The sequence below is a fragment of the Pelmatolapia mariae genome, linkage group LG5, assembly GCF_036321145.2.
Source record: "Pelmatolapia mariae isolate MD_Pm_ZW linkage group LG5, Pm_UMD_F_2, whole genome shotgun sequence".
Lineage (NCBI taxonomy): Eukaryota > Metazoa > Chordata > Actinopteri > Cichliformes > Cichlidae > Pelmatolapia > Pelmatolapia mariae.
Window position 1 is genome coordinate 9,660,423 of NC_086231.1, and position 6,328 is coordinate 9,666,750.

The following is a 6,328-nucleotide window of genomic DNA, read 5'->3' on the forward strand; positions in this document are numbered from 1 at the left end:
GCTTAACTGTTGATTCTAAGTTGGCCGTGGTTGTGAATGGCAGCGTGCATGATTGTCTGTCTCTCTAAAGGACTGGCGACTAGCTAAGACCCTGAACTGAATAAGAAAAATTGGATGATGTCATTTTTTGCATTTATACGTGTGTATTGATCTGTGTGTATTGCTCTACCAGCAGGTTTTGTTTGGATCTGGAGCTGATGAAACTTCAGGAATAGTTACTTTTACTAAAATGCAGGAAGGCTGAGTTGATACATGTGTTTTTATGACTGTGAAAATGAGAAAATGCCTACACATGCAGAAAACTAGCTATTTTATTAGCATAACTGTAAGCAAGAGACAGTTACAACTTTTGTTACACAGAGGTATCCTCCCTGTGTTACTCAATATACTGAGGTTATACCATATAATGCTACCAAACAGCCCTATCACAGCTGTTGTGGTCTGTGTTGCAGAAACACATAGTTATATTACTGTGAAGGTGCACGTCATTATGTGGTGCAGGGTACAGATTTAAACCATAACTGTCTATCCTTTCATTTTTCAGTGCTTATCTAGGTTGGGGTCACAGGGGTAGCAATTTAAGCAGAGATGGCCAGAACACCCTCTCCCCAGCCACCTCCTCTTCCAGTGGGACACCAATCAAGCCAGGTGGGTAGGGGTGGGATGGCTCCTCCTGGTAGAACGTGCACAAATGGGGACATGGAATATCAGTTAAATCCTACAGTGTCAACGAAACTGGATACATGATGGATGGACATAAAGAAACTTTCATGAATGGCTTATATAGTGTTTAGGTTTTTATTTAGTTTTTAAGATTTATCTCGTTTATTTTCTTAAAAAGCACTACTTTCTCATGTCTCCTGTATTTCCTTTTTCTTCACTCTGTGTCACTACCACTCACTTCCTCTTTTTGAGTGGTTATATGTGTCTTTGTGTGTTGCTTTGCCACTTTTGTGATTCCCTGCCCCACCCTCATTAGGTTCACCAGTCCTTATTTATTTTCACCTGTCCCCATCAGCCCTGAGTGTATATACTCCTGTCTCGCCCCGTGTCACTGGTTAGGCTGTCTGCTGTTTCACCTGGTGTCCCACCTTGTGGTTTCCCGTATTACCGTCGTGTTTGCACAAGCCTTTTGGACTTTGTTTAGACTTGTAATTCTTTTTTTGGGTGTCAATGTTGCAGCTAAACCCGTCTCTTGGGTTCTACATTTTTGACCTTTAATCACATTTAAACAACTAAAACACAAAAAAATGGTTAGTGATGGTGTTTAAATTAAGCAAAATTTAAAACCCATCTGAGTTTATGAATGTATTCATAGCAGCCTATTTCACAATAAATCTCAAATATTTGAATAATTGGACATCATTTTTGGGGAATATTAAACTACACACCACAATCTAGTTTCTTGCTTGCAATTCAAAGAGTCAATTTCCAAATGGTCCGATTATTCTCAAAGGCAATGTGCAATCCATTTTTAAGAGCTAATTTGAAACTTCCAAACCTAAGGAGCTACTTCCTATCACTTACAATTCATAAACAGATCTTTTAGTACAGCGACTAACATTACACAACTTTGTTTTCTAATACTCCCCATAGCCTGTTGCCTCAGTAATGAGGACAGAAAAAAAACAAAACAAAAAACCTTTGCAATAAATCTTGTGTGTACTGTTTCAGGGAGAGCTAGAGGAATTACTGGTTCCTATTGATACAGCTTTTCAGGCGTTTCTGGTAACAGGAAAAGATCAGAGTGGCAAGGAAAGCGTTGAATGGATTGCTACTTTTATTAACAAACTGCGCCACCCAGGTCACATTACCATTAAGGACACTTTCAGCAGCTCTGACATTGAACTGCTAGCTGTGCGGTTACACACACATTACATGCTCTGGAAGTTTTTAAATGCCATCTTGGTTGTTGTTTACATCCTGCCTCTGCCAACCAGGCAACCACGTGTAAAGTCATCTACTCTGTTGCAGCAAGACTCCAGACTACGCATCACAAAAAGTTATCTTGCTTGTCTTACACAAGTAAGACTGTAGACTTTTGGTAGTAAATATACATATCTGCAGTTCACTAGTAAACAGCTGAAGCACAAGAGGCCAGAGATATAGCTCCTTCTTATGCTACAATTTCAACACTGTTAATAGGACAATGATTAACTTCAGCTGCCTGTCAACCCGGTAAATGTGTCACCACAATGCAAAACGCCACAGGGGGAATATTAAACATTTTTGCCTGGAGTATTTTGATCATCAAGCATGTAATCAGACTCTAAAATAGCCCTTTTGTCCAATCTTAGTTTTTCTCCTTCTGGGCAGTTCACATGTTAGTCTTTTGACCAAAAACCAAACCAGCGACTGAAATAAATGTTTACTTGATTAAGACTTTATTAGATTGTCTCATAAGCACAGCCAGAAGGTCAGATCCTTTCTTTTAGTTCCCACTTGTCTCTCATAAACAAAAATTGATGTTCCTACCACAAAAATCCTCGAGAATTCCATGCAAACCAGGAGCACAAATTCCTGTGATTCCTACTAAATCTAGGTTTCTATTAGATGAGATTTATGAAATGAACCCCAATGGGAGGAGGGGAACAGCTGTCAGTTGAAGTTAAACTGAAAATTTGTTGAGAAAGAGTGTTGGATTTGTTGGTACTGCTGTTCTTGGTCGGCTGCTTGCTGCTTAAATAGTTGTACATAAATAAGCCGACTTAAAAAAAAAAGAAATAGTTACTGAAGCAGAAGAAAACTGAAAAAAAAAATTAAATTAAAAGGCTTTCATTCTGATCAGTAGTATAAAACTTACTAGGGAAGACACTGATACCAGCCAATAACTGTTTGGTGGCTTTTAATCAGAAAAACAACTACTGCTGTTGTTGTCCTCATAACTTCCTAGATCTAACTAGGGGCTTTATTAAAAAAAAAACATATCAGGCTTACATTAAGAAGGAAAGTACTTTCTTTAAAAAAAACAAAACAAAACTCAGTGTAAAGCATCTCTAACATCTGCTAACTAACTTTTTTAATTCTGAAAAGGTGACACTTTAAAGCATTCTGGTAAATTCAACAGCTAAAGATATGGTCATACTGATACCTTTTTGTATTTAACCGGGGGCTTTTATTTTGGAAACTGGATATATTTTTAAGCATATTGAGCTTACATTAAGAAACTGAGGGCTTTTGTTTTGAAAATTTGACACCAAGACCCACGTTGTAGCAGTCGTCAGAGTGTTTCTGCGACAAACACTGCAGGATTAGTTGCACGCCAAAAAACAAACAAGGAAAAAGGACGATTCTACATACTTTGCAAAAACCATCACTGTGTTGGTGTGTTTATGAACTCCAATAAAGGGCTGGCAGCTGGCCTGCTGGGTCATACAATCAGCTTATGAAAAAATGGAAGACTAAAATGATGAGGGGAAAGAGGTAGGGCAGAATATGAGGGCACAGATACACTTTCAATTATATAAATGGTTTCGAATGGCCTATAGCTTAAAGCAAAAGGTCTAATGGGGACATTGACGTTTGACTTTCTCTTTTGACACACATACATTTTGCTCCATCAATATTTGACCTATAACTCATTAAAGGATTACAGCTGTTCCATTTAACAAAAAAAGTGCCTCATGAATTAAACAAAGTGACTTTAACTCAACAAAATTATATGCAAAAAAGAAAAACACCCTGGTTTAATCATGTAGTCTGCTTTGGATCACGGTGCAGGATAACAAAATGCAGTATTTACTGGCACTGACCATGTTGTTGCTGCACAGGCATTCCTGTGCACATTCACATTCACTGTTTCTGAACACTTTCCTGGCAGCTAGAGTCTGTGCAGATGTGTACGCACAGATTGCCACACAGATTGACCCCTAATGAGCTGAATCACTACGTAGTCACAATACCACTTCCCCTTTCCTGTTAATATTTTGTGACCAATAAAGGCCTCTTTTATTTCAGGAAATGTGAATTTTAATACTTGATGCAATACTAATATACACTCATCCACACAGACCTGAAAGAAAGAGTTATAAATTATAAATATGAACCTTAGGTCTCTCCTGCTCACAAGTTCCTGTTGATGCCCTTTCTTAAAGGAAGTCACGCTAAGTGACAAGTGGGAGGCATATGAAAACATAAAATGATGCAAATCTTACACTAACAGTCTGTGGTCAAGGTCAGTTGTGGACACTTTGTAGGAAATCCCTAATGGTGTCCCACAGGGCCCAAAGATGTCTTCCCAAAGTAAAGCCGACAGTATGCGAGGTAAGTATCCTCCAATTCTTGGAAATGACGGGAGACTGTGGCCTTTGAGGGAGACTGTAAACCTCAACCATGCGTCAGTAATTCGTCACTGATCCTGCAAACCAGACGATTATTTGTAGCGCTCGGGCATTCTTCCAATAATAACTTCAGTGTGTTTGTGTTTAGAATTGGGTGCTGCATGCGCTGTGGCGTGCAGAGTTTGACAGTTTATTAGCAAAGAAACAAATGCGAGTAGGACGAGAGGAAAAAGAAAATGTGTAAAAAATGTCAGCGGAAGGAGGGAGATGATTTAAAGTTGTGTCTGACATGAGCTGGCAGTGCACCCATTCGGCACGGGAAGAAGTGTGCCCTGGTCAACCACTGTGGTAAGCCAGCGAGACGCTAGGTCTGGATGCAGCTGCAGACCACATAAGATCAGTAATTAATGACTACATGCTCGAAACAAGTTACAATATAAGCCTAGTATCCTGCGCAAGAGACATGTGTCTGTTGACTTCTGTTTATCAGATCTGAATCATGCTGTGCTGTGTCATGCAGAGATGAATCTCAGAAGACTTTCAGCAAGAAGCAGAGAAAAAAACAGGCTTCTTTCCAAGCCTAAAGCTCTTTGTTAACCCATTGGTGTGAATCCAAAGTTCAGGAAAAACATTCCAGGAATACCACACTGTCAAACATAAACATGACTAAACATCCTACTATAACAAGTACAAACCTTTTGATCCAGTCCAACATATTACCTGATGAGAAACTGGCTGAACACACTGCAGCTGCCTCTGGCTGTGTTTACTGGAGTACTGCAATTCAGTGCTCGCGGCTTCAACTTGTTAGCTGAGTTTTCGACCTGCGCCTAATATTCGCATGTTTACGTAGCAAATGAAGCAAAGAAATTAAACTAGGAATAATGCCTGGTGCAGTTGTTCCTAAAAGGATCCGCCAACCACTTAATCTTTTGTGTCCAGTCTCCTGTTTCTGCCTGAAGGCCGCTGATAAGACAAAGTCATCTCAGGCTGCAGCTCTTGATCCCTGATGTCAAAACAGCAGTGGAAATTTCTTTTTTGTCACAGTGCAGAGACGATGTTTCCTTTGGGGAAAACACCCTGATAATGACCCCCCCTCCCCCCCCACCAAAAAAAAGAAAAAAAAGAAAAGAAATAAAGCTACTTTCCCAGGCTTTCCCAGCTCTGATTGTTAAACTAAGCTGAGGAGCTTTATGAGAATCATAACACTTCAGGCCTATTTTTAGTGTTCTGTGTATGCCTCCTTTGACAAAATAAAGAGCTTGCATTTTCTCTCACATGGTTTTTAATATGCAGGTTTCAGCTCTGAAATTCTTCAGATTCCTGGTTAGTGTACGACTCCAACTCATTATTCTGTGTACTTTTCAGGTACTCTGACGTATGTACAGTGATCAAATATCAGTGAGCCAGGTCTTGTTTCGCCATCATGCTGTGTGTCTGCTGCAAGTAACTAAAGTATTAGGTTCAGTCATCCTGACCCAGCATGCACACAAGTTAAACGTGGTAGAATAATATTTTCTCTGATACATATAATATGGCATATTGCAATATTTCAATATAGTTCTCATATATGATTAAAGCACTCCAAGCGGGACCTTTTTAGCATAAGGTCAGGATTAAAAGGAGTGGCACATGGAAGCTTGCACCAGCACAAACAGATAACAGCAGATTACCTGTTCCTGCTGTTGTTATGGCATCCTGCAGCACACTCCTGATCACACCTAGGTAATGAATAACTGAGTGAACCAAGCTCCCCAAGTGCAGCACCTCCAGAGCCTTGTAAACATCTTTAAAGCAATCAATCACCCAGGCATGAAACTGTACAAATAGTTGCCTTCTGTGCCTGCAATCAACAGAGCAGTATTTCAAACAACCTAGTTATTGATTTTAACTTGAGTTTGGACTGGTTAATTGCTTCATAAATTAGAAAGAAAAAAGCAGTGAAAAGCAGAAGTAGCCCTCAACAGAGAGGAAAAGGAAGTGGCAAAGAGTAAAAGGATATGAAAATCAGGAAATCCAATTCCTCCTAAAGCTGAGGTTAAGGTGAA